General features: G+C 41.0%; 1 long non-coding RNA gene and 1 pseudogene across 1 annotated transcript in view; both read left to right on the plus strand.

Moving 5' to 3' along the window:
• Nucleotides 1-11,787: 11,787 nt before the first annotated feature.
• On the plus strand, nucleotides 11,788-12,374 carry LOC140522351 (large ribosomal subunit protein uL11 pseudogene; annotated as a pseudogene).
• An 11,921-nt stretch (nucleotides 12,375-24,295) lies between these two features.
• LOC140522355 (uncharacterized) overlaps nucleotides 24,296-26,093 on the plus strand; it is a 61,308-nt gene continuing 59,510 nt past the window's right edge. The window contains exon 1 of the long non-coding RNA XR_011973308.1: nucleotides 24,296-24,373. This is a non-coding gene — a long non-coding RNA (uncharacterized lncRNA). The remainder of the gene's footprint in view (nucleotides 24,374-26,093) is intronic.

Below are 26,093 nucleotides of genomic sequence, written 5' to 3' on the forward strand. Positions count from 1 at the left end.
GTGTTCTCTTGCTCCTGTGCTCTTCATTTCTTTGCCTCACCCCCTTCTGCCGTTCGGGGCTCTTCCAGTTTTTTGGTGGGAGGGAATAGAGTAGTCAGAAGCAGTACAGCTCTTCTACAGTACTTCTCTTTCTGGGAAGCAGAAAAGAGAGTTCGGGGGTTTTACTTCCTCCCCACCCCTGGGCCCCAGCTCCGGAGAGGCTTTACTTCACCTTCCCTAGGGCAGCAAGCATTTGGTTGTCTCAGCTTGGTTTGTTTCTGTCTCATGTCCCTTTAAAAGACATTTTGTTGATACTTTTGGGTTTTTTTTACATCATAGTTACTTCCCCATAAGCTCCATCCCCTTGAACTTTCCCTTGTAATAAAGAAAAATAGCTAAGCATAATCCGCTAATAGATTGACACCATCTGACAGTGCATCTAACATTGTGCACCCACAGTCCCCCACCTCTCCAGAAGCAGGTTTCATCCAGGGAGGCGCTTCATACTGGTTCTGGAGAACCTACCGTTATACTTCAGTGTGAATACATACACTTTGAAAATCAGCAAAGGCTACAAATCACAGCTTGATTTATTGTTTTGCTGATTGTCCAGACTTAAAAAAAAAACGCTGTAGAGAAATTGTCAGTAATGTAGGCTAAACTTAAAAGTGGATGGTGTGGGGGCAGCTAGGTGGCATGGTGCATAGAGCACCGGACCTGCTGTCAGGTCCTGGCCTCAGACACTTATTAGCTCTGTGACCCTAGGCAAGTCACTCAACTCCGATTGCCTCCAAAAAAATAAGTGGATGGTGTGTTTTCCCCCTTTCCCCCCTCTACCCTCCAGAGCCTGTTAAGATCTGCCCATTTTATCATTATTCTTAAGGGGTTTTCTTTCCTTGTCTTCTCCTTGGCATTTAATACAAATTCTGAAAGTTTTTTTTCTGTTATTTTTGCCTGACCTTCTGCTGAGTATAAAGTTCCTTTTGACAGTAAAATGTCTCCAGAGATTGACCTAGAGGACCCCTTTAGTAATTCGAAAAGATTGGGAAAAGGTAGGTGGAGACAACCTTAGTTTTGTGGATCCCCCAATCTCCATGGTCTAACCTGTAACATTACTTTAAGAAGCAGGAAGTTCTCGGAGTTCTTTAGGAGGTGCTAGTTGTCTGCCTCCAGCTTGGACTTTAATACTTTATATTCTAAAATGTCCACTTTGGGGACTATGTGCACATAGTTTTTAAAAAATTAGATATTTTTTCAATTACACATAAATACAATTTTAAAAATTGAATTATTTTATTTGTTTTCAGTGTTCTACAATCACTTCCATATATCTTAGATTTTTTTCCACTCCCTCCCCCTCTCCCGACTCCCTCCCTGAGACAGCATAAAATCTTATATAGGTTCTACACGTACATTTCTAGTAAATACATGTTGCATAGAAGAATTAAAATGAATGGGAGAAACCATAAAACAAAACAAAACAGAACATAATACAAAAGAAAATGGAATGTTTCTATCTGTGATCCAATTCCATAGCTCTTTCTCTGGATGTGGAAGGTGTTTTGTCTTGAGTTCAATGGAAATTTTTTAAGTCCACGCATTTCAGTGAAGTACTAAGTCTATCAGAAAAATTACTGACACACTGTGGTTGTTGCTGCGTACAAAGTTCTGGTTTTGCTCACTTCACTCAGCCTCAGTTCATACAAGTCTTTCCAAGCTTCTCTGAAGTCTTCCTGTTCATCGTTTCTTATAGCACCACAGTATTCCATTATATTCAAATACCACAACTTGTTCAGTCATTCCCCAATTGATGGCCAACCCCTTGATTTCCAGTTTTTGACCAGCACAAAGAGAGCTGCTATAAATATTTTTGTACACGTGGGACCCTTTCCCATTTTTATGATCTCTTTGGGATATAATGCTAGAAGTGATATTGCTGGGTCAAAGGGTATGCACATTTTTGTAGCCCTTTGGGCATAGTTCCAAATTGCTTCCAGAATTGTTGGATCAGCTCACAGCTCCACCAACAATGAATTAGTGTTCTAACTCTCCCACATCTTCTCCAACATTTGTCATCTTCCTGTTTTGTCATTTTAGCCAATCTGATAGGTGTGATGTGGTACCTCAGAGTTGTTTTGATTTGTATCTCTCTAATCAATAGCGATTTAGAGCAGTAAATATAATTTTTAACATCCATTTTTAAAAATTTGAGTTTCAAATTTTCTCCCTCCTTTCCTATCCTCCCCTCTGCCCTGAGAAGGCAAGAAATTGGATATAGGTTATACATGTGCAGTCATGCAAAACATATTTCTTTATTAGTCATGTTGTGAAAGAAAATACAGACAAAATACCCTATGGAAAATAAAGTTTAGAAAAGTATGCTTTCATCTGCTTTCAAACTCCATTAATTCTTTCTCTGGGGGTGAATATGGTTTTTCATCATAAGTCTTTTGGGATTGTCTTGGGTCATTGTATCTCTGAGAATAGCTAAGTCATTCACAGCTGATCATCATACAATATTGCTGCTACTGGGCACAGTGTTCTGGTTCTGCTCCCTTCATTCTGCATCAGTTCATGTGAGTCTTTCCAGGTTTCTCTGACAGCATCCTGCTTGTCATTTGTATGATAGTATTCCATCACAATTATACAACAACTTTTTCAGCCATTCCTCAATTTCCAATTCTTTGTGTTTCTTCACAAAGTCTCAGAGCTAGAAGAAAGCTCAGAAGATTTCTAACTCAGCCCTTAGCTGAGCAGGAATCCCTTCTAAAATACTCTAGGAAAGTGATTATATTCAGTCTCCACTTGGAAGTCTCCAGTGATGGGGAGCTCACCACTTCTCAAGGTAGCCTGTTCCATTTTTGGTCAGTGCTTATATCAGGAATTTGTTACTTATATTATGTTGAAACTTTTTCTCCTGTAACTTCTGCCCATGTACAGAAGTTCTGCTCTCTGTTACAAAGGCACAAGGGAACTGTTCCACATTTTAATGCATGGAGGAGATTCTCAGACATTGTTCTGGTCCTTCCCTCTTTGCAGGGCACTCAATTCTAGCAATGACATCTTCCAGTAAAAAGCACAAAAGTCCTCATTGCTTCCAAATGATAAGGGCTTTAGTTTGTCATTGATGACATCTCCTTAGTACAGTATGACATTTCTTCAACAAGGTGTGAATTTCTCGCTTTTTTTTTGGGTTGCCCCATTGAGGATGGCTGATTCTCTGCAAGTTTATACACCTGGGCTGCACCATTGGAATTGGTCTTTAAAAGGGAAAGCTAGAGCACAGATAGAGAGAAGCCATTTGGATACATAGACTTAGTTTCCTGGGGAAGAGGAGGATGCCTGCATAGATAACCTTAACCTCCCAGGTAGGTACTCTAATGTGCTCTAAGAATCCACGGGCACAAGGGACTTGTGTTCCAGAAAACCATGCCCCAGGGATGGTTAACAGAGGCAGTGAGTGAGTGCTGAGGAGTTGCTGGCTTGACTAGGGGGAATATGAGGCAACAGCGATGAGGAAGGAGAGAGCTCCTGCACTGAGGGGGAGGAGGGAGAGAGAGAGAGAGAGAGAGAGAGAGAGAGAGAGAGAGAGAGAGAGAGAGAGAGAGAGAGAGAGAGAGAGAGAGAGAGAGAGACTGAGTGTCAAGGAACTTCAAGGGAGAGCCACAACTGGGAGGTGCACACCTACATCTCTTCTTTCACTAGTACTGTGAGTTACTGTGGATTTTGTAGATTCAGGGAGGGAAGATGCCTCGAAGTGCTTTCCCCTTGCAGGGTGGAATATGCCCTAGAGTAGTATTATGCATCTATAAAACTGAATAACTCCTTGGGAGAATTGGGGCTTATCTGAGGGAGTATTTCTTGACTCTTAAACAACTGGAGTCATTTTCCATTTCAAGGAGTGTCCAGCCAGATCAGTACTATAAATCAGGGAGAGCTCCTTGGAGATGCAAGACTTTGGAGAGGAAATTCGAGTTGTTTTGACTGTTTGTGGGTTTAGGTGTGAATCCTTTGCATTTCCTATTAAATAAAGCTTATCTTATAGTCCGTGTTTTATTAGTTTGTGTGTTTACTGAGTGAAGGGTCCTTTTCTTTCTGTGAAGATGAGCCAAATTTTAATATTCTTAGGAAAACTTTATGTCAAAATAAGAGGAAGGGAGATTTTGTTGAGAAAGTCCCAAAATTAAATCCATTCTGTGAAAATCTTAAGTTTTCTAGGATGTCAAATTCAGGGCTTTTGGCTGTATCACCAAAGCCACAGCTGCACAATTTGGGACTAACAAGACTTGTAATCACTATTTCACGGGGCTATTGTGAGGATGAAGTGAAACAATCCATGAAAAGCACTTTGCAGATCTTTAAAGTGTGAGAAAACCATCTGTTATCATGGTCATTATGTTTAGCTTGGGGAAGAGTCAGGAAAGACCTGATACTGGTCTTCAAGTGTTTGATAGGAGGTGGACTGGCGATCTCATTGGTATTGAGAACTCCTGGATGAAGACACTTCTTCCCCCAATGCAGGTTGAAATTTTTTTTTTTTGAGAAGTTGCTAAGATCAAACCAATTCTGTAAACCTGGAGCTTTGGTTCTGAACCCCAGCTTAGAGATGCCCGATGCCCCATAGACACAATTGTAGAATTTGGGACACACAGGGCAAAGAACAGCTGGCAGGGAGGCAGGCAGGTCACTGAGGACTGTACCTTCTAGAGGGTTTCCTAAAGCTTGGGGTAGGGAAGGGTCACTAACCCATACATTGACTTAGAAAACCACATGTGAATATTACCTATATTTTATTGTATTTTTATTTGTTTTGTCAAGTATTTCCCAATTATATTTTAATCTGGTTCAAGCTGATTCAGTGCCTTACCTAGAGCTCTAGGAGATGAGTTGACCTGTCCTGGTCATCCAGTTCTCCCTAGTGATAGTTGTCTAGTTCTCTAGCTAGCATTGCCATAGCACTTTACATAGATTGCCTCAAATACTCTACTGTTGAGCAAACTGAGGCAGGCAGAGGTTAAGTGACCTGTCCAGGGTGACACAGCTAGTGAGAACTCAGTTCTTCCAATATTCTATCCACCATACCACCTAGCTTCCTTGATGGAGCTTTCATTATATGGTCTATTAAAATACTGAGCTCCACAAGGCTGGAGATTCTGTATCTCTCCCCACCCCTCCTTTCACCATGTTGCCTTCTACATGAAGATTAAATTGAATCACTTTTCCAGACTGTTCTTTTAGGCTGGCCACCTCTCCTCTTAGGATTGAATTCTTGGCCGACAAGGCTGGTGAGCTCCTCCATGCCTCTGAGGAGACATGGGAATGTCCATGGATGCCCAGGCACGTTTTGGAACTGGCTTCTGGACAGGCGATCACTGGCCAATAGAGGGTAGCAGCTGCTTGTGGTAGTAGATCTGACAATGGTTCCTCCAGAGTGGACAGATGTATTGAACGCCTCAGCCCCTCCTTAATGTGACCCTGACACTGCTCCTCTATTCCCTCCTTTCTCCCTCCTTGCCCCTCCTGTTTCCCCAGAGCCAAGATGAGCCTATCATCCAATATGAGAAGCTATTTTCTTTTTTCCTGAACCCTGTGGGGCTTCCAGGGACTATTCCCTTTCTTCCTGGGCCTTTGCCATCTCCTCCCTTCCTCTGATGGCCTTGGTCCTGCCTTCTCCTCTAGATCTCCTCATAGTGTCTGGTGCAGGGCTTTCCAATAGGGGTCCCCAGGACTTTCAGAATCAGTGATCAAAAGCACTGTTTGGTGTCTTGATGGTTCTTTTTGGTTCGCCATCTTAGATGCCTTCTTCCTTTCAATGCTGATCTCATCCTGGAGCACTTAAGGCTTCCTCTGGTCTGGGATTAGAGCTAAGTCTTTTACTGTGAGCAGGGAGCTTTGTCCACAGCCAGGGTCAGGGTTCAGTCTGGGCCTCTGGTTAAGGGTTAGTCTGTGGATTTTTTTGGTTGGGGGAGGAGACTGGGTGGGGAGGGTCAAGCTTTCCAGCATACGAAATAATTGAAGTTGTCAAGACAGAGAGTGGAGAGAGAAAAGAGAAGGCCAAGGACAGAACCTCAGAGGCTGCCCACTCTTAGGGATGGGGGTGAGACAGAAGAATGTGGGGATTTTAGAAGGAGTAGTTTGATAGGAAGGAACAAAACTAAGACAAAATAATGTCCTAGGAGAGAACAAGAAAGGGGGGGCGGAGTCAGTTGTGTCCAATGCTGCCGGGACGTCACAGAGGAGGAGGACAGAGAAGGGCTGATGGGTTTTGGGGATTATGAGGTGATAGGTGAACTTGTAACAGTGTTGGGTAATTGGGGAAAAATTAAAATATTACACAATTAAAAAAAAACTGTGTTGGTAGAGGGATGGGGTTATAAATGAGTGGTGAGTAGGCAATAAAGTCAAGAAGTGTAGATGACTATTCCTAGAAGTTTGGCAATAAAGGGGCAGTGAAGATAAATCAGTGGTCAAGTCTGAAAACCATAGTCTGGGATGTTTGCCAGTCCCCCCTCCATCTCCCTAGGTCCTTGATTCTGATGCAAAACTCCCACACGTTTTGCAGGTGGAGTGGTAGTTTTCTTGACCTGGGACCCCCAGAAATCCAATGTGACCCAGGTATAGGATCTTAAGGAAACCCACAAGGTCCATGAGCAGCACATTGGGGTAAGGGCCTAAATCTTTGGTTCAAGCCTTCCTAGAAAGATAGTAGGGTCACGTGGTGAGCAGTCCCTTTGATAAGGAAGGCCCTCCCATGCTGAAGTGGAGCCATTCCAAAAGGCAACCAGCTGCATCCTGCGTGCATAAGGGTCCTGCTGATGGTGAAACCAAGTAAGTGTAACCACACAAGGCTGGGTTTGGGACTTGACCAAATTCTCCTCCCACAGGAGGTTAGTAGCCAGGTAGAAACTTCAAACTATAGGGGAAGCAGCTCAACTTTGGTTCCAGGCAAAATTTTAAAATACATTATCTAAAGTGGGGTTATGGAATGGTAGAAATTCAAGTTCTGTTGGTCACTTTTTTGGGTATTAACGAGGACTAAGATGTTTTCACCACCCCTTTTGAATTTTTCTCTTTTTTAGATAACTTGTATATCAGTCCCTCATTAATGTCATAATTGTGTCACCTCCAGTGTGGATCTCCTTTGTATGCACTTGGTTTGATTGTCATTGCAGTCTTCACTCACTTTAGCTAACATTTACATACTAGACATACTAGACTCTGAAGTCAGGGTCTAAGGATGATGCTTCCACTATCTTTAGTGGGGAAAATGCTTTGCCACAATGTTTTCTTCAAGTCTTTTCCTTTTTTATTCTGTTTGTAGTCATCTTTCAATTTGGATCCATGAATACCCATCTGATGACTTTACTTACATGTGTATCTTGCCAAGCTTTCTTTAAATTGTTTTTACTTTCCATTGCTTCCTTCTGATTCATGAGATGATACTGTTTGTAATCAAATATACCCTTCATAATATTTGACAAATGATTTAATATTCTTAATCTGGTATTGCCTCTGGAAGCCATTTCTCTCTATTTGGCAAGTACATCAGATGTTTGCTAAGGAACATCCTGGGCTGTCTTGTTCTTCTTATTGTGGTTTCAAAGTCGTTGTCCATCTACTAAGGAATGACTAAAAATATCGCGATATTGGAATGAATTGGAATATTACTGTGCTATAAGAAATGGAAAACAAGATGAGTACAGAGAAGAACGGAAAGATTTATATGAACTGACACAGAGTGAAATAAGCAGAACCAGTGATATAAACAACAACCATACCAATGGAAATAGAAAGAACAACAACAAAACAACTGAAACAATGTTGCAAAATTATGATATACAAAGTTGACTCCAAAGAAGAGAAATGAGGAGCCTTCTGATTCTTTGAAGAGCTGAGAGATCATGGTTGTGGAGCACTGCAGAAAGCATTAGGCTTTTTTGATAGGTTGCTTAGTTTTGTGGAACTTCTTCACTCCTCTCCCCCTTCTTGCTCTTTTAAATAGTTTATTATAAGAGATGCATATGAAGATGGTGGAGTAAATACAGGGACTTGCTTGAGCTCTCCCTTAAACCCCTCAAAATACCTTTAAATAGTGACTCCTAAACAAATCATAGAGGGGCAGAACCCATAAAAAGATGGAGTGAAACAATTTTCCAGGCCAAGAAACTTAGAAAGTCAGTGGGAAGATCCATTGCACCAGGGTGAGAGAGGAGTGCAGTTCAGTGCAAGCCAGACGCCAGCAAACCTGGAGCAGGGCTTGGGGGAACTGAATCAGTGGCACCAGTGGTGGTTTTCAGACCTCTCAGTTAACAGATGGAAAGGGGATCAGACAACAAGTCAAAAGGAGATTTATAGGGGTCCCGTTGTTGGACCAGGAGAAGAACTCTGTTGCATTGGATCTGGGTAGCAGTTCTGGATCTTAGTCCTAGTGTAAGGAGAAGCACTAACTTTGTGGCCATAGGGGAGAAAGAACTCTGGTCACGTTTCAGGATTAAAAAGAGTGCTTGTGGTCACTCACAAAGTAGTGCACAGTACAGGAAAGTAGTAAACATACCTCAAAATTTACAGGTCCCCAGAATTACCTCTGAAAACAGCTGCACTAAAACCTGAAGCTTGGGGCAGTGCTCTCTCTACTTGGGAAACAGAGCTTTGGCATAGAGTTAAAAGTCAAGAAATAGACCAGAAAAATGAGCAAACAACAGGAAAAAATTCTGACGATAGAAAGTTACTATGGTGACAAGGACGATCAGAACACACACTTAGAAGAACACAACAAAGTAAAAAAATTCCTGTATCCAAAGCCTCAAAGAAAAAATATGGGGGCAGAGCCAAGATGGCAGAGTAGAAAGATGCACATACACATAGCTCCGAACCCACAACCCATAGAACATCTGTAAATAGCAACTCACTGCAAATTCTGCAGGACCAGAGGCCACAGAACATTGGAGCAAAGGAGATTTCTGTTCCAGAGGGACCTGCAAACCTCTCACAAAAGGTCCTTTGCTCTGCGGACTGGGAGCCAAGTACAGCCCTGCCGCGGCCGCAGCACCGAGAGGAGCAGATCTGAGCAGGCTTCAGGGACAGAATCTCCAGCAGCCGCACGGGTCTCTCCACCCACAGGTGACGGGGGTCGGTGAAAGGGTCTCTTTGGTGGGTCAAGAGGAGAGTGGGGTGCCCCCATAACTCAGGCCCCCTCGGGAGGCAGAAGCGGAGGTGGGAGCAGACAGGGGCTCCCAAAGCATGCAGGAGCCTGGATCCATTGTTGAAGGTCTCTGCATAAGCCTCCTGAGGGAACTGAGCCTGAGAGGTGGCCCTGCCCCGACCTGAGCACCTGAACTTAATCTCACACCGAATAGCAGTCCTGCCCCCGCCAAAAGCCCTGAGGCTGGAAGCAGCATTTGAATCTCAGACCCCAAGCGCTGGCTGGGAGGATCAGGAGGCGAGCTGGGTGTGAGGAGAATATTCAAAGGTCAAGTCACTGGCTGGGAAAATGCCCAGAAAAGGGAAAAGAAATAAGACTATAGAAGGTTACTTTCTTGGTGAACAGGCATTTCCTCCCTTCCTTTCTGATGAGGAAGAACAATGCTTACCATCAGGCAAAGACACAGAAGTCAAGGCTTCTATATCCCAGCCCACTCAATGGGCTCAGGCCATGGAAGAGCTCAAAAAGTATTTTGAAAATCAAGTTAGAGAGGTGGAGGAAAAACTGGGAAGAGAAATGAGAGACATGTAGTCAAAGCATGAACAGCAGGTCAGCACCCTGCTAAAGGAGACCCAAAAAAATGCTGAAGAAAATAACACCTTGAAAAATAGGCTAACTCAATTGGCAAAAGAGGTTCAAAAAGCCAATGAGGAGAAGAATGCTTTCAAAAGCAGAATTAGCCAAATGGAAAAGGAAATTCAAAAGCTCACTGAAGAAAATAGTTCTTTCAAAATTAGAATGGAGCAGATGGAAGCTAATGAAGTTATGAGAAACCAAGAAATCACAAAACAAAACCAAAAGAATGAAAAAATGGAAGATAATGTGAAATATCTCATTGGAAAAACAACTGACCTGGAAAATAGATCCAGGAGAGACAATTTAAAAATTATGGGACTACCTGAAAGCCATGATCAAAAAAAAGAGCCTAGATATCATCTTTCATGAAATTATCAAGGAAAACTGCCCTGAGATTCTAGAACCAGAGGGCAAAATAAGTATTCAAGGAATCCACCGATCACCGCCTGAAAGAGATCCAAAAAGAGAAACTCCTAGGAACATTGTGGCCAAATTTCAGAGTTCCCAGGTCAAAGAGAAAATATTGCAAGCAGCTAGAAAGAAACAATTCAAGTATTGTGGAAATACAGTCAGGATAACACAAGATCTAGCAGCTTCTACATTAAGGGATAGAAGGGCATGGAATAGGATATTCCAGAAGTCAAAGGAACTAGGACTAAAACCAAGAATCACCTACCCAGCAAAACTGAGTATAATACTTCAGGGGAAAAATCGGTCTTTCAATGAAATAGAGGACTTTCAAGCATTCTTGATGAAAAGACCACAGCTGAAAAGAAAATTTGACTTTCAAACACAAGAATGAAGAGAACCATGAAAAGGTGAACAGCAAAGAGAAGTCATAAGGGACTTACTAAAGTTGAACTGTTTACATTCCTACATGGAAAGACAATATTTGTAACTCTTGAAACTTTTCAGTATCTGGGTACTGGGTGGGAGTACACACACACACACATGCACACACGCACACACACATAAAGACAGAGTGCACAGAGTGAATTGAAGAGGATGGGCTCATATCTTAAAAAAATGAAATCAAGCAGTGAGAGAGAAATATATTGGGAGGAGAAAGGGAGAAACGGAATGGGGCAAATTATCTCTCATAAAAGAGGCAAGCAAAAGACTTATTAGTGGAGGGATAAAGAGAGGAGGTGAGAAAAAAACATGAAGCTTACTCTCATCACATTCCACTAAAGGAAGGAATAAAATGCACACTCATTTTGGTATGAAAACCTATCTTACAATACAGGAAAGTGGGGGATAAGGGGATAAGCAGGGTGGGGGGGGATGATGGATGGGGGGATATGGGGAGGAGGGAGCAATTTGAGGTCAGCACTCATGGGGAGGGACAGGATCAAAAGAGAATAGAAGTAATGGGGGACAGGATAGGATGGAGGGAAATATAGTTAGTCTTATACAACACAACTATTATGGAAGTCATTTGCAAAACTACACAGATTTGGCCTATATTGAATTGCTTGCCTTCCAAAGGGAAGGGGTGGGGAGGGAGGGAGGTAAAGAAGTTGGAACTCAAAGTGTTAGGAACAACTGTCGAGTAATGTTCTTGCCACTAAGAAATAAGAAATACAGGTAAAGGGGTACAGAAAGTTATCTGGCCCTACAGGACAAAAGAGAAGATGGAGACAAGGGCAGAGAGGGATGATAGAAGAGAGAGCAGATTGGTGATAGGGGCAATTAGAATGCTCGGTGTTTTGGGGGGGAGGGGACAAAGGGGAAGAAAATTTGGAACCCAAAATTTTGTTAAAATGAATGTTAAAAGTTAAATAAATAAATTAATAAAAAAAAAAGAAAGAAAGAAAAAATATGGAAGAGCTCCAAGAGGATTTAAAAAATCAAGTAAGTGAGGTAGAGGAAAACTTGGGAAGGGAAATGAGAGTGAGGTAAGAAACTTATGAAAAAAGAGTCAACAAGGCTTTTGGCTCACTGCTCGTGATGGTGAAGGTGCAATTTCTTTCAGTTGCCCTGAATCCGGGTTCATCCAACACCGGCAGCCATCCCACAGCATCCAGGCCAAGCCTCCACCTACATCACCACCATGCCACCCAAGTTTGACCCTAATGAAATTAAAGTCGTGTTTTTAAGGTGCACTGGTGGTGAAGTTGGTGCCACATCAGCTCTGGCCCCCAAAATTGGTTCCTTAGGTTTGTCTCCCAAAAAGGTTGGTGATGACATTGCCAAGGCAACTGGTGACTGGAAAGGGCTAAGAATCACAGTGAAACTTACCATTCAGAACAGACACGCCCAGATTGAGGTTGTACCTTCTGCCTCAGCCTTGATCATCAAAGCCCTAAAGGAACCTCCTTGGGACAGAAAGAAGCAGAAAAATATTAAACACAACGGGAACATCAGTCTCAATGAGATTGTCAACATTGCTCAACATATGAGGGACCAATCCTTGGCAAGAGATCTCTCTGGAACCATTAAAGAGATTCTTGGAACAGCTCAGTCTGTGGGCTGCAACATTGATGGCAGGCATCCTCACGATGTCATTGATGACATCAATAGTATTGCTGTTGAATGCCCAGCAAGTTAAAATACTACAAAGGGGAGACTATTGCAATAAATTTAACATTTGACAACAACAACAGCAACAACAAAAAAAGAGTCAACAACTCTGCAAAGCAGGTACAAAAAGTACTGAAGAAAATAACACCTTAAAAACAGAATAGGTCAAGTGGTAAAAAAGGCACAAAAGTCCAATGAAGAAAAGAATGCCTTGGAAAGAAGAATTGGCTAAAAGGGAAAAGATACACAAAAATTCACTGAAGAGAACTCTTTAAAAAGTAGAATTAGCCAAATGGAAAAGGAGGTAGGAAAGTTCACTGAAGAAAACAATTCCTAAAAAGCTGGGCAAGTGGAAGCTAATGACTTTATGAAACATCAAGAAACAATTAAACAAAATCAAAAGAATGAAAAAAAATAGAAGAAAATGTGAAATACCTCATTGGAAAAATAACTTACATGGAAAACAGATGTGAGAGATAAATTAAGAATTACTGGACTACCTGAAAGTCATGGTCAAAAATAGAGCCTAGACATATTCTTTCAAGAAACTATCAAAGATGGTGAGGAGTAGAGTGCAGCTCAGCATGAGGAGTGCAGCCCAGCAGGGACAGGACAAGGAACAGGCTTCAGGGAGCCACCAGCAGCAGGAGTTCCCAGATTGCTCAACCCACAGATGCCATAGACAACTTCAAAGGTCAGTGGGAGGGCTCCTTCACCCAGGAGAGGGGAGTGCAGTCTGGACAGCCAGCAGCAGGCACTGCAGCTGCAGCTCCCATTTTTGGAGCCCTCCACCTAGAGCCCCTGCGGGAACTGAGCAGCTGCTCTGAATCTCAGCCCTGAGTAGCAGCCCTGGGAGACCTCTGCCTAAAGCCCTTGGGGGAATTGAGTCACTGATCTGAATCTCTGCCCTGAACTCAACCCTGGGGTAAGGAGGAGCTCTGGTGCAGTGGAGCTGGAGACTGTTATGGTGAGGAAATTCTAATTGCAGATTCTGGGTAGAAAAGTTTTGGTTGCTCCCAGACCAGTGTGCAGGCCAGGAGAGGAGTCAACTCCTCTCCCTTGATTGTGCCACCTTGGAGGAACTGAGAACTTACAAATCCCCAGAATATACCCTCCTCGCAAAATTTGGGGAAAATGCCCCCAAAAAAGGAGAAGAAATAAGATTATAGAAGGTTACTTTCTTGGTGAACAGGTATTTTCTTTCATCTTTTCAGATGAGGTAGAACAAAGCATAACATCAGAGGAAGTCAAGGCTTCTGCATCCAAAACCTCTAAAATAAATATTCAATGGTTTGAGGCCATGGAAGAGCTTAAAAATGATTTTGAAAATCAGGTAAGAGAGGTGGAGGAAAAATTGGGAAGAGAAATGAGGGTGCTGCAAGAAAATCATGAAAAGCTAGTCAACAGCTTGCTAAAGGAGACCCAAAAAAATATTGAAGAAAATAACACCTTTAAAAATAGGCTAACTCAATTGGTGAAAGAGGTCCAAAAAGCCAATGAGGAGAAGAATGCTTTCAAAAGCGGAATTAGCCAAATGGAAAAGGAGATTCAAAAGCTCACCAAGGAAAATATTTTTTTAAAAATTAGAATGGAGGAGATGGAAGCTAATGAAGTTATGAGAAACCAAGAAATTACAAAACAAAATCAAAAGAATGAAAAAATAGAAGATAATGTGAAATATCTCATTGGAAAAACAACTGACCTGGAAAATAAATGCAGGAGAGACAATTTAAAAATTATGGGATTACCTGAAAGCCATGATCAAAAAAAGAGCCTAGACATCATCTTTCATGAAATTGTCAAGGAAAACTGCCCTGATATTCTAGAACCAGAGGGCAAAATAAATATTGAAAGAATCCACTGATTACCTCCTGACAGAGATCCAAAAAGAGAAACTCCTAGGAATATTGTAGCCAAATTCGAGATATCCCAGGTCAAGGAAAAAATATTGCAAGTAGCCAGAAAGAAACACTTTGAGTATTGTGGAAATACAATCAGGATAACACAAGATTTAGCAGCTTCTACATTAAGGGATCGAAGGGCTTGGAGTATGATATTCCAGAAGTCAAAGGACCTGGGATTAAAACCAAGAATCACCTACCCAGCAAAACTGAGTATAATACTTCAGGGGAAAAAATGGTCATTCAGTCATATAGAGGACTTTCAAGCATTCTTGATGAAAGCACCAGAACTGAATAGAAAATTTGACTTTCAAACACAAGAATAAGAGAAGCACTGAAAAGGTAAACAGGAAAGAGAAATCATAAAGGACTTTCTAAAGTTGAACTGTTTACATTCCTATATGGAAAGATAATATTTGTAACTCTTGAGATTTTTCTCAGTATTTAGGTAGTTGGAGGGATTATACACACACACATATATGTATGTATGTATATATATATGTATATGTATATACACACACACACATATACACACAAAGAGCATAGGGTGAGTTGAATAAGAAGGGATGATACTTAAAAAAATTAAATTAAGGGGTGAGAGAGGAGGGAGGGGTGAGGAGAAAGGGAGAAATGGAATGGGGAAAATTATCACTCATAAAAGAGGCAAGAAAAAATTTTTTCAATGGAGGAGAAAAGGGAGGAGGTGAGAGGGAAAAAGTGCAGCTTACTCTCTTCACATTTGGCTTAAGGAGGGAAAAACATGCTTACTCAATTTGGTATGAAAGTATGTCTTGCACTACAGAAGGGCAGAGGAGAAGGAGACAAGTGGGGTGAGGGGGATGATAGAAGGGAGGGCAAATGAGAGGAGGGAGTAATTAGAAGTAAACACCTTTGGGGAGGGATGAGGTCAAAAGAGAGAACAGAATAAATGGGGGCAGGATAGGATGGAGGGAAATATAGTTAGTCTTACACAACATGACTGTTATGGAAATCTTTTGCAAAACTACACATATGCAGCCTGTATTGAATTGCTTGCCTTCACAGTGGGGACGGGTGGGGAGGGAGGAAGGCAGAGAAGTTGGAATTCAAAGTATGAGGAACAAATGTTGAAAATTGTTTTTGCATACTACTGGGAAATAAGAAATACAGGTAATGGGGTACAGAAATCTATCTAGCCCTACAAGAAAAAGAGAGAAGATGGGGACAAGGGAAGGGAGAGGTGTGATAGAAGGGAACGCATATTGAGGGAAGGAGTAATCAGAATGCAAGGTATTATGGGGTGGGGGGAGGGGAGAGATGGGAAGAAAATTTGGAACTCAAAATTTTGTGGAAATGAATATTGAGAACTAAAAATAAATAAATAAATAAATGTTTTTTTTAAAAAAGTTATCAAGGAAAACTGCCCCAATATTCTGGAACAAGAGGGTAAAATAGAAATTGAAAAATCCACTGATCACTTCCTAAAGGAGATTCCAAAATAAAAACTCCCAGGAATATTATAGCCAAATTCCAGAACTCCCAGATCAAGGAAAAAAATACTGCAAGTATCCAAAAATGAACAATTCAAATACTGTGGAGTCACAGTCAGGATAAACCGAGATTTAGCAGCTTCTACATTAAAGGACTAGGGGGCTTTGAATATGATATTCTGGGGTGGGGGGTGCAAAACAGCTAGGATTACAACCAAGAATCACCTACCCACCAAAACTGAGTATAATCCTTCAGGGAGAAAAATGGATATTCCATGTAGTAGAGGACTTTCATACATTCCTGATGAAAAGACCAGAGCTGAATAGATAATTTGACTTTCAAATACAACAGGCAAAAGAAATGTAAAAAAGGTAAGCAGGAAAGATAAATCATAAGGCTTTTAATAAAGTTAAATTATTTATATTCCCACATGGGAAAATAATATTTATAACTCCTAAAATCTTTCTCATCATTAGGGAATTAGAAGGAGTGTACACAAATACAAAGCAGAGGTGTGAGTTGAATGTGATGGTATGATTAACTAAAAAAAAAAATTAAATTAAATTAAAGGATGAGAAAGAAGAATGTGCTGGGAGAAGGGGAAAGGGAGAGGGGAAATGGGATAACTTATCTGATGTAAAAGAGGCCTGAAAGAGATTTTACTGTGGAAGGGGAAATGGGGCAAGTGGGGAGGGGAGCACATGAACCTTACTCTTTTTGAAATTGGCTCAGAGAGGGAATAATATACACAGTCAGCTGGATGTAGAAATTTATCTTACCATACAGGAAAGTAGGAAGGGAAGAGGATAAGAGAAGGGCCCAGGGAAGCTGATAGAAGCGAGGGCAGTTTGGGGGAGGTAAAAGTCAAAAACAAAACACTTTTGAGAATGGACAGGGTAAAAGGAGAGAGAAAGATAAACAGGGGGAAAATAGAATAGAGGAAAATACATACTTGGTAATCATTACTGTAGGAAAAAAATTTTTACATTGGGTTTCTCTGATAAAGACCTCATTTCTCAAACATATAAAAAACTGAGTTAAATTTATAAAAATAAGAGCCATTCCACAACTGATAAATGGTCAAGTGATATGAACAGACAGTTTTCAGACAAAGTAACCAAAGCTATCTATAGTCATATAAAATTGCTCTAAATCACTATTGATTGGAGACTTACAATTTAAATCAGTTCTGAGCTACTACTTTATACCTGTCAGACTGACTAATATGACAAAAATGGAAAATGACAAATGTTGGAGAGGATGTAGGGAAATTAAAACACTAACATACTATTTATTGGTGAAGTTGTATACTGATTTAATTATTCTGGATGATACTTTGAAACTATGCCCAAAGGGCTATAAAACCACGAGTACCCTTTGACCAAACAATATCACTACTAGGTCTGTATCCCAAAGAGATAAAAAACAATAAGGAAAAGGACCTATACGTACAAAAAATATTTATAGCAGTGCTTTTAGTGGTGGCAAAGAATTGGAAATTGAGGGGATATCTAATTGGGGAGTGGATGGGAAGTTGTTGTATATGATAGTGATGGAATACTATTGTGTTTTGAGAAATAATCAGCAGAATGCTCATAGAAAAACATGGAAAGACTTACATGAATTGATGCAAAGTGAGATAAGCAAAACCAGGAGAACACTGTGCACAGTCACGACAATATTGCATGACAGTCTTCTATGAATAACTTAGATATTCTAAGCAATACAACATCCAAGATGATTCTGTAGGACTTATGATGAAAGGTTTTCTCCATCTTCAGAGAAAGAACTGGTAGAGCCCAAATGCAGGCAGATCAAATATACTTTTTTCTTTACTTTCTTTCTCTTGGGTTTTTTTTTTTTGTCTGTGTTGTCTTTCACAGAATGACTTACATGGAAATGTGTTTTGCATGACTATATGTGTATAACCTATGTCAAATTGCTTACCTTCTCAATGAGGAGTAGGGAGGGAGAGAATTTGGAACTCAAAATTTGAAAAAGAATGTTAAAATCATTTTTACATGTAATTGGGAAAAATAAAATATTAAATAAGATTAAAAAAATAAGAGATGGGTATCTAGGAGGGGGTGCAGCAACAGATACAGTGGGAAACATCAGTGACATAAAAATAAAAGGCATCAATAAATTTTTCTTTTGAAATTCACATTGTACAACTTACACTAGCATTTATATGTCACTTTAAGGTTTCCAAAGTGCTTTATATGTTATCTCACTTGATCCTCACAGCAGCCCTATGGTTTGGTGCTATTATTATCCTCATTTTACAGACAGGTAACTGAGGCTGAGAGAGGTTAAATGATTTGCCCAGGGTCATTCGTGTAATAAGTATATGAGGCAGGATTCAAACTCATATATTCCCTCCTCCAATACTCTAATTCTTATATGACCTAGCTGCCTCTGATTTGTGGATGAAATTATCATAGTTGGTGTCAATGCCATTTCTCTTGTTCATTTCCATTTTCAATTACTTGTTTAAATGATTTCGGATTAAGTTGTTTCAACTATATGCCGTATCTTTTTGCCATCATTATTATGACTGTACACAGACAGATAACTCCCACATCAGTAACACATTTTTTCTTGCCTGTTAAAAATATGATCTATTTTCTTCTTTATTTGGTTCTCACAGTGTCTGGTGCTTGCTAATTATTTTCTTAAAGAACTACTCATGATATGGAAGCATGAGGCTTCTGTGTGATTTATAAGTCTTTGCCTTTCATTTCTTCTTCTTATATCATACTTTCCCATGACTGTCCTCATCCTCTCTTCTTCCCACTTGTGCATTTAAGTCACCAACTACCAGAATATAAGTTGGTTTAATTTGATTTTTCTTCAAATTCTCCATAGACTTTCTCCACCACTTCATTCTCAGCAACTGATGTCAGTGAAGAAGCTATTTTTTTCATGATGGTCTTTTTGTAAATAGCTCTCATTTGTACTTCAATATGCAATGACGCCAAATGCTATGAATTAATGTTTCTTGCTGCCTTTTGAGGTCTGAAAAAGCCTACTCTACCAATTCCTTTCTTTGCCTCTCCAAAGGATGCCTGTATAATCCCTCCTTCCATTTGGAGGCAAATCTCTTCTTTCTTCTCATTTTTGTTTTAAGCAAAAATGTCAAGATTGACATGATTCAACTCCTTCAACAACATGTTCACTCATAATCAGGACGCTGAACACGGTCCATCTCCAGTTGTCTTGAAGACTATCAGGCCACTGAACTCAGATGGCTCTGGAAGAGAAAGTGAGGCTGGTGACCTTGCACAGCCCTCCCTCACTCAAATCCAAGTCAACTACAAGTCATGTCATCATCTTGATGTCATGGTCCTCTTTGAGAACAAAGGACAAACATCACAACATTGAATTATGACCTCACCAGAAGGGTATCAAAAGTCAAATGAAAGTGTCTTGATAGTATAAAGAGTATTTGATTCTTAGAGCCCTCTGACCCCTTTCCTGTTGCTCTTTCACCTTCATGGCAGAAGTGGAAGGGGGCCACCCACGATGGAGCCATATTTTTTATTTTTCTTTGTTCCATAAGTTGCCATGGCCAAACAATTTCATCCCTCAGTGGCCATCCTATGAGTGACATGCCCCATGGTTAGCTAGGCTGATCCTTAGAAAACAGACTTGGCCTATCACTGTCTTCCTTCAATCCTTTTTTTAAGTGGCAGAGTTTTTGAGAACACAGAGTCACCTCCATGCCATGATGCGACACTGGATTAGGGCTTTGTGGAGGCATCGGACCCTGGACATTTATTAATTCAGGCTGTACACAGGTATTCCCCTCTTACCCCAAATATTGGGAGGGTCAAACTAGAGACTGCATATAGTGCTTGGTAACCCTTCAGGGCAATCAACTTATAAGCTTTTATTAAGTACCTACTATGTGGTGTGGTCTTCTCTGGCAACGAAGGACAAATACAACCCTATGAGTAGATTCAGCTCCTCCTCTCCTATCTGTCTCCCCCTCCCCTTCCTTCTCCTCTCCAAAGGAAGGTAAATTTGGATAGCCGAAAGAAGCCCAGCTGACTTGGGTTTTACTGGTTAGTCTCCCTCCCCTCCTTTCCCCTTCCCTTCCGTTCCCTTCCGCTTGAGCCTACTGCACTCTGAAGCTCAGACACCATGGGACCCCTGCCCCCTGCCTAAAGGCTCTCTTCTGGACCTTCTTACTTCAGAGTGATTATGAATAGGAACTGTTGCTGTTTCCCTCCCAGCCTGAAGTCTTTCTTTTTGTTGCCTCATTAAAGGGGCCATGCCCTGACTACTTCTTAAAGAGGCCTATTCAATGATTGGGCATTACCTCAACCTAAGTGAGTACCTGCATAGACCTTGGCCTAAAGAGGCCAAACTCACATACTGGGTCATCTCCAGTCATCCTGATGAATATTTGGTCATTGGATTCAGATGACTCTGGAGGAGAAGTGAGGCTGGTGACCTGCACAGCCCTCCCTCACTCAAAACAAAATCAAGTTCAAGTCATGTCATCATTTCTCTGATGGCATGGTCTTCTTCGGCAACGAAGGATGAACACAGCTATGTGCTAGACACTTTGCCAGGTACTAGAGGTATAAAGACGAAGTGAAACAGTCACTTCCTTCAAAAAGTTCATGTTCTATCAAGGAACAACAAGCATATGTGTATTTTCTCATTCGAGTCCACAGATACCCTGAAATCTATCCACAGACTCCATGGACTCCAAGTGAAGAACCGCTGATCTATATGAAGACTTTCTTTATTCCTTCCCCAACATCTAGTGCCTTCTCCCTGCACACTATCAAGAATCAATTTTATATACACATACATATCAGGAATACTCATCTTCCTAAATTCAAATGTGGCTTCAGATACTTACTAACTGTGTGACCCTGGGCAAGTAATTTAATCCTGTTTGCCTCCATTTCCTCATATGGAGAAGGAAATGGCAAACCACTCCACTATCTTTACCAAGAAAACCCTAGACAGGGTCACAGAGAGTTGGACAAGACTGAAATGACTAACCACAAACAACCATTTAAAAAATAAAATCATGTCAACCTCTCCTTCTCTGAACTTGATAAATCTAACCTCAGAATAAACAAGAAAGAGGTTAAGGAGGTAAATAAAACTCTGGATAAGGTAGATATGATAGATCGCTGGAGAAAATTAAATGGGAATAGAAAGGAATATACCTTTTTCTCAGCAGTTCATGGCACATATACAAAAATTGACCATGTACTAGGACATAAAAATTGATAAAACTTTGGTCAATTTGATTTAAAAAAAGAAAGAAGAAAATCATATTACTAATATCAAAAATGAAAGGGGTGAACTCACCTCCAGTGAGGAGGAAATTAAAACAATAATTAGAAATTACTTTGACCAACTTTATGCCCATAAATTCGACAATCTAAATGAGATGGATGAATATTTTAACAAAATAGAATCATGATAATTTTGGAGGAGCAATGACCCTCGCTGTTGGGGAGGGAACCAAGAAAGGCATCAGGTAAGATAATGGGTTTTTAACCCCAAGAGGTCTGTAGATTTCAGAGAGTCTATGGAGCTGGATGGGAAAAATTGTATCTTTATTTTCACTAACCTCTAACTGAAACTAAACATTTTCCTTAATTATTTAAAAACATTTTGAGAAGAGGTCGATGGGTTTTACCAAACTGTTTTCAGGGAGTTCTCCTGACTCCTTGGAAAGAAGACCCAGCCCCATCCGTGGTGGTCTGATGAATGTGTCAGAGATAAGAGGCCAAATTGAAAGTAAAGAGATTTTTATTCTAGAGATGCTTTTGTTGACAACCAATTCAGCTTCCTGTGGTACGCTGGTTTTTTATAACTTGTTATAGCATGGGGTCCTTGGTTTTTATATGCCTGCTTAGAGTACACAGCCAAACCAGCAGCATTGTATGGCAACTTAGGGTAGAAAAATAAAACATTTCCCAGGAGAGGGAAGGGTAGAGAAAGAGGAGGATCAGAGGGAAAAGAAGAATATTTGGAATGGAAGCAGCAGGATTTATTATCAGAACAAGAAAGCGTTCCCTATTAAAGAGCAGGAGACAAGGGGAAGGAGCTAGTAGATACTTTTATAATTGTGGAAGCAGTCATTTTCCCAAAAATCAATCAATTAATTAATTAATTTTCCTTCATTTATTTATTTTAATGTTCTACAATCACTACCATAAAACTTAGATTTTTACCCCCCCCACACCTACCCCCCACAACACCCCCCTCCCCAAGATGGTATACAATTCTATATAGGATCCACATATACTTTCCTATTGAATACATTTTCACTATAGTCATGCTGTGTAGATGAACTAAAATAAATGGAAGAAATCATATAACAAATCAAAACATAATACACACACACACACACACACACACACACGAACATGATCTGCTACATTCTGTGAATGAATTCCATGGTTCTTTCTCTGAGTGTGGAAGGCATTTTGCCTCAGAAAACCATTGGGAATTTTTTTTTTAAGTTCTTATGTTATTATGAAGTTCCAGGTCTACCAGAAAAAACTCTCACACACTGTGGTCGTTGCTGAGCACAAAGTTCTCCTGGTTCTGCTCCTTTCACTCAGCATCAGGTCATATAAGTCCTTCCAGGCCTCTCTGAAATCTTGTTCATCATTTCTTATGGCGCAATAGTACTCCATTACATTCATATACCATAATTTATTCAGCCATTCCCCAATTAATGGGCATCCCCTTGACTTCCAGTTTTTGGTCACCACAAAGGGAACTGCTATAAATATTTTTGTACATGTGGGACCCTTTCCCATTTTTATGATCTCTTGGGGATACAGTCCTAGTAGCAATATTGCTGGGTCAAAGGGTATGCACATTTTTGTAGCCCTTTGGGCATAGTTGCAAACCGCTTTCCAGAATGGTTGAATGAGCTCACAACTCCACCAGCAATGAATTAGTGTTCCAACCCTCCCACATCCTCTCCAACATTTATTATTTTCCTGTTCTATCATGTTTGCTAATCTTATAGGTGTGATGTGGTACCTCAGAGTTGTTTTGATTTGCATCTCTCTAATCAAAAGTGATTTAGAGCATTTTTTCATATGATTACAGATATCTTTAATTTCTTCCACTGAAAATTGCCTGTTCATATCCTTTGACCATTTATTAATTGGGGAAGGAAGCAGTCCTTTTTGACAAAACTGTAGGGTCTCTTATCCAAGGATAGCAAGTGGCTGTTACAACCATGCATGACACTATTTACTTTATCCTGCTCTTTCATGGGACTTGGGGACTTTCTAATATTAGTCCACCTGGTGGTTGGAGGATTCCTATATTTTCAGTCCATCAAGATGTCATGAAATGATTGTGGTTCCAGTTTTTCACTCATATTACCAAAGGGGTCTATGACACAAAAAAGATTAAGAACCCTCAATATAGACACTAGAGGTCTTAAGAATTAAAAGGTGTGAAGAGAGAGCATGCCTAGCATGGTGAACTGCTAATGCAAAGCATGGAGAAGGGAGATTCAATATCATGTATTCTCACCCCGAGGAAGCTGCAGATTTACCAGAATCTTGCCTGCCAATACTGGTGTTACAATAAACTTCACTACTCTGACTGAAAGAAGGCTGGAGTGGTTGAATTCTTTCCAGGCAGACCTCCCCGTACCCTTATGTTTGGTGGTTCCTAGCACACCAAATTGCCACAGCAGAATGAGAGGCCAAATATGAATGGTTAAATAACCCTGCTTACCTTATTACCCCACATCTGTCTCCCTTTCCCTAACTCCCCTTACTCCCTGGGACCTGGGAAATGACGTTCTTCAGGCCCTTGTTCTTTTAGCCTTTTTTTCCTCCTCATTAGCAATATCATCACAGCCAGCATTTCTAGAGTGCTTTAAGATTTGCAATGCACTCTCCCATTTGAGGACCCTCACCCTGTGAGGTAGGAGCTGTGATCATCTCCTCTGTAACTCCTTGGGTCTAACTCCCTCTCCCAACTCTCCGTTTCTTACACTCATTAATCCCCTTCCTTTTTTCTTCTCTCTCTCCTTCTCCTTTCTTTTTCTCTCTCTATTTTTATCCTCTTTCCCTCCTTTCTCTTCCTGCTCTCTTCTCTCCCAATCTTCTTTTTCTTCTCTCCCTTACTCTACTTAATATCTCTCTCTTCTTTTTTTCTTCCTTTCTCACTTTTCCTTCATCTCATTCTTTCACTTCTTCTTCTCTCTCCTTTTCTTACTCTACTTTCTTCCTCTCTTTTTCCCCCTCTTCTCATTCCTCCTCTTTGATTCTCTCTCTTTCCCCACCTTGATCTCTCTTGTACTTTCTCTCTTCCCCCTACCTTTCTTCCACTTTCTTCTCTCCTCTTCTCTTCTCTTTCTTCCTCTCTCTATCCCCCTGATACTTTCCTGTTCCCTCAAAGAGCTTATTTGTCCAGCCAAGCAGCACTGTTAATTATAGCGTGGCCTCCCCTGCCTTCCAATCTTCAAAGTGAAACAGAAAAAAATAATATTCATAACAAACCTCTGTATTTGCTTGGTGCTTTTCACTCTTTTCAAAGCAGACCTGCTTTTATGACCTCACTTGGGTGTCTCACAAAACACCTAAGGGGGCTACAAGTGGCAGGAATCATTATTCCCTGTGTTACAAGTGAGGAAATCCCAGGCACAGAGGAGAGAAGGGAAGACTGCTCCAGTCAGGAATCATTAAAGGTCCCAGAAGGTAGGCTCCAGGTAAGGCTTCCCTGCTGGGACAGGTGGTGTCCCTGCTGGGCTGAAAGAACATCCCTGGATGGGTCTTAGCATGTGTTGGAGCCAAGGCTGGGCTGACCCGTCCACAGAGCTGCTATCTTGCTCTGACTTGTTTGCAGAAGGCTCATGGACCTCACTTCTGCCCACAGCTTTATCTTGTGCAAATGTCAGGCAGGAAGCTACATTTCAATCAGAACCTTTTGTAATCTGATCTATAGTCAGAGATGGAGGTGGGGCTTACTCTTGGCATCTCCTACCCCTTCCCAGGATACTCCTCATCCCACCACCCAGAGAGAGTAGATCTTTGGGGTGTGAAGTAGTGGGTACAGGAAGATCAAACTCTCCTTCCTATAAATCCCTCTATATAACAATCCCTCCCTCACATCTCTTACTGGGCAAAGGGATTTCCTATCCAGCCTTTTTTTGTACCGATTCTCACAACAGCTTTGCGAAGAAAAGAGGGTGGAGATTATCCCCATTTTACAGAAGAGAAAACTGAAGTCAGAGAGGATGCACCCTATTACATATAAATCCCAGTAACCAATCACTCCACAGCTGCCCATCCTTGTAGACCTGCCCTCCATGTGTACACGAGGTGGATAATGGTGCTTTGGGCACTAGGAGGGACTTCAGATGATATACCTCAGAATTAGCTCCACACCATCCCCGACAAGTTGTCATCTTGCCTCTATCTGGGAAACGCCACTGAAGCAGGGAACTGACCATCTCTGGAGGTAGGCCCTTCCACTTTTGATAGCTGTCATGACTGGAAGTTCCTTCTCTTATGAAATACAAATTGGCCTCTCTTTTCTTCCCCTCACCCTTTCCTCCTACTGCCTCCCAATATTTCTAGCTTTCTTTAAAAAAATTATTTTCCTTTGGAGTCAAGCAGAACAGCCCTTCAAATACTTGAGCATAACTATCTCCCCCACCCTTACCTCCCAAGTCTTCTTTAGGTCAACCCCCCCCTATGCAAGGCTTCCAGTCTTCTCACTATCCTGGTCAATTCAATAGGCATTCTTTAAGTTTAAGGAACTGTGATGATAAATATGAAACAGTCCTTGGCATTAAGGTGGTATAGAGCATTGAGCCTGGAGTCAGGAAGACTTGAGTTCAAATCTGGCCTCAGACACCTACTGGTTGTATGACACTGGGCAAGTTATTTAACTTTTATATGTCTCAGTTTCCTAGAATGTAAAATGGGGATAATAACCGCACCTACTTCCCAAGGTTGTGAGGATCAAATGAGATAGTGTTTGTAAAGCACCTAGCACACAGAGGGCTTGTTGCCATCCACCACCCTCCTCCTTGCTCTCAAGGAGCTTCTATTTCAGGGAGTAGGGTAGGGTAGGGAAGGATGAATTTATGAGCACCAAAGGATTTCAGGGCATTTCGTTTCTTTAGGCAGCAACCAATGTATCTGGGTAGCTATATGCCATGGGCATCCTGTGTAAGGTTCATGGGCCAAATATTTTTCTTTCAATTTGTTAGTATACATCAACTAATTGCATAATAGGACCTAACAATCTGTAGAAACGTTCCCATCTCCCCCAGACTGTCATCAGGTGTCGTGTTAGAAAAGGTGGGTCAGTAAGTTAACTACAGTTTGGTATATCACTATAGCCCACCTGGATTCCCCTAACAGAATTTAAAAAGACTCTATGTAGTCAAACCTTTCAAAGGCTTTGTCCTAAATGTAGAA

This window comes from Notamacropus eugenii, chromosome 1 (assembly GCF_028372415.1).
Source record: "Notamacropus eugenii isolate mMacEug1 chromosome 1, mMacEug1.pri_v2, whole genome shotgun sequence".
Taxonomy (NCBI): Eukaryota; Metazoa; Chordata; class Mammalia; order Diprotodontia; family Macropodidae; genus Notamacropus; species Notamacropus eugenii.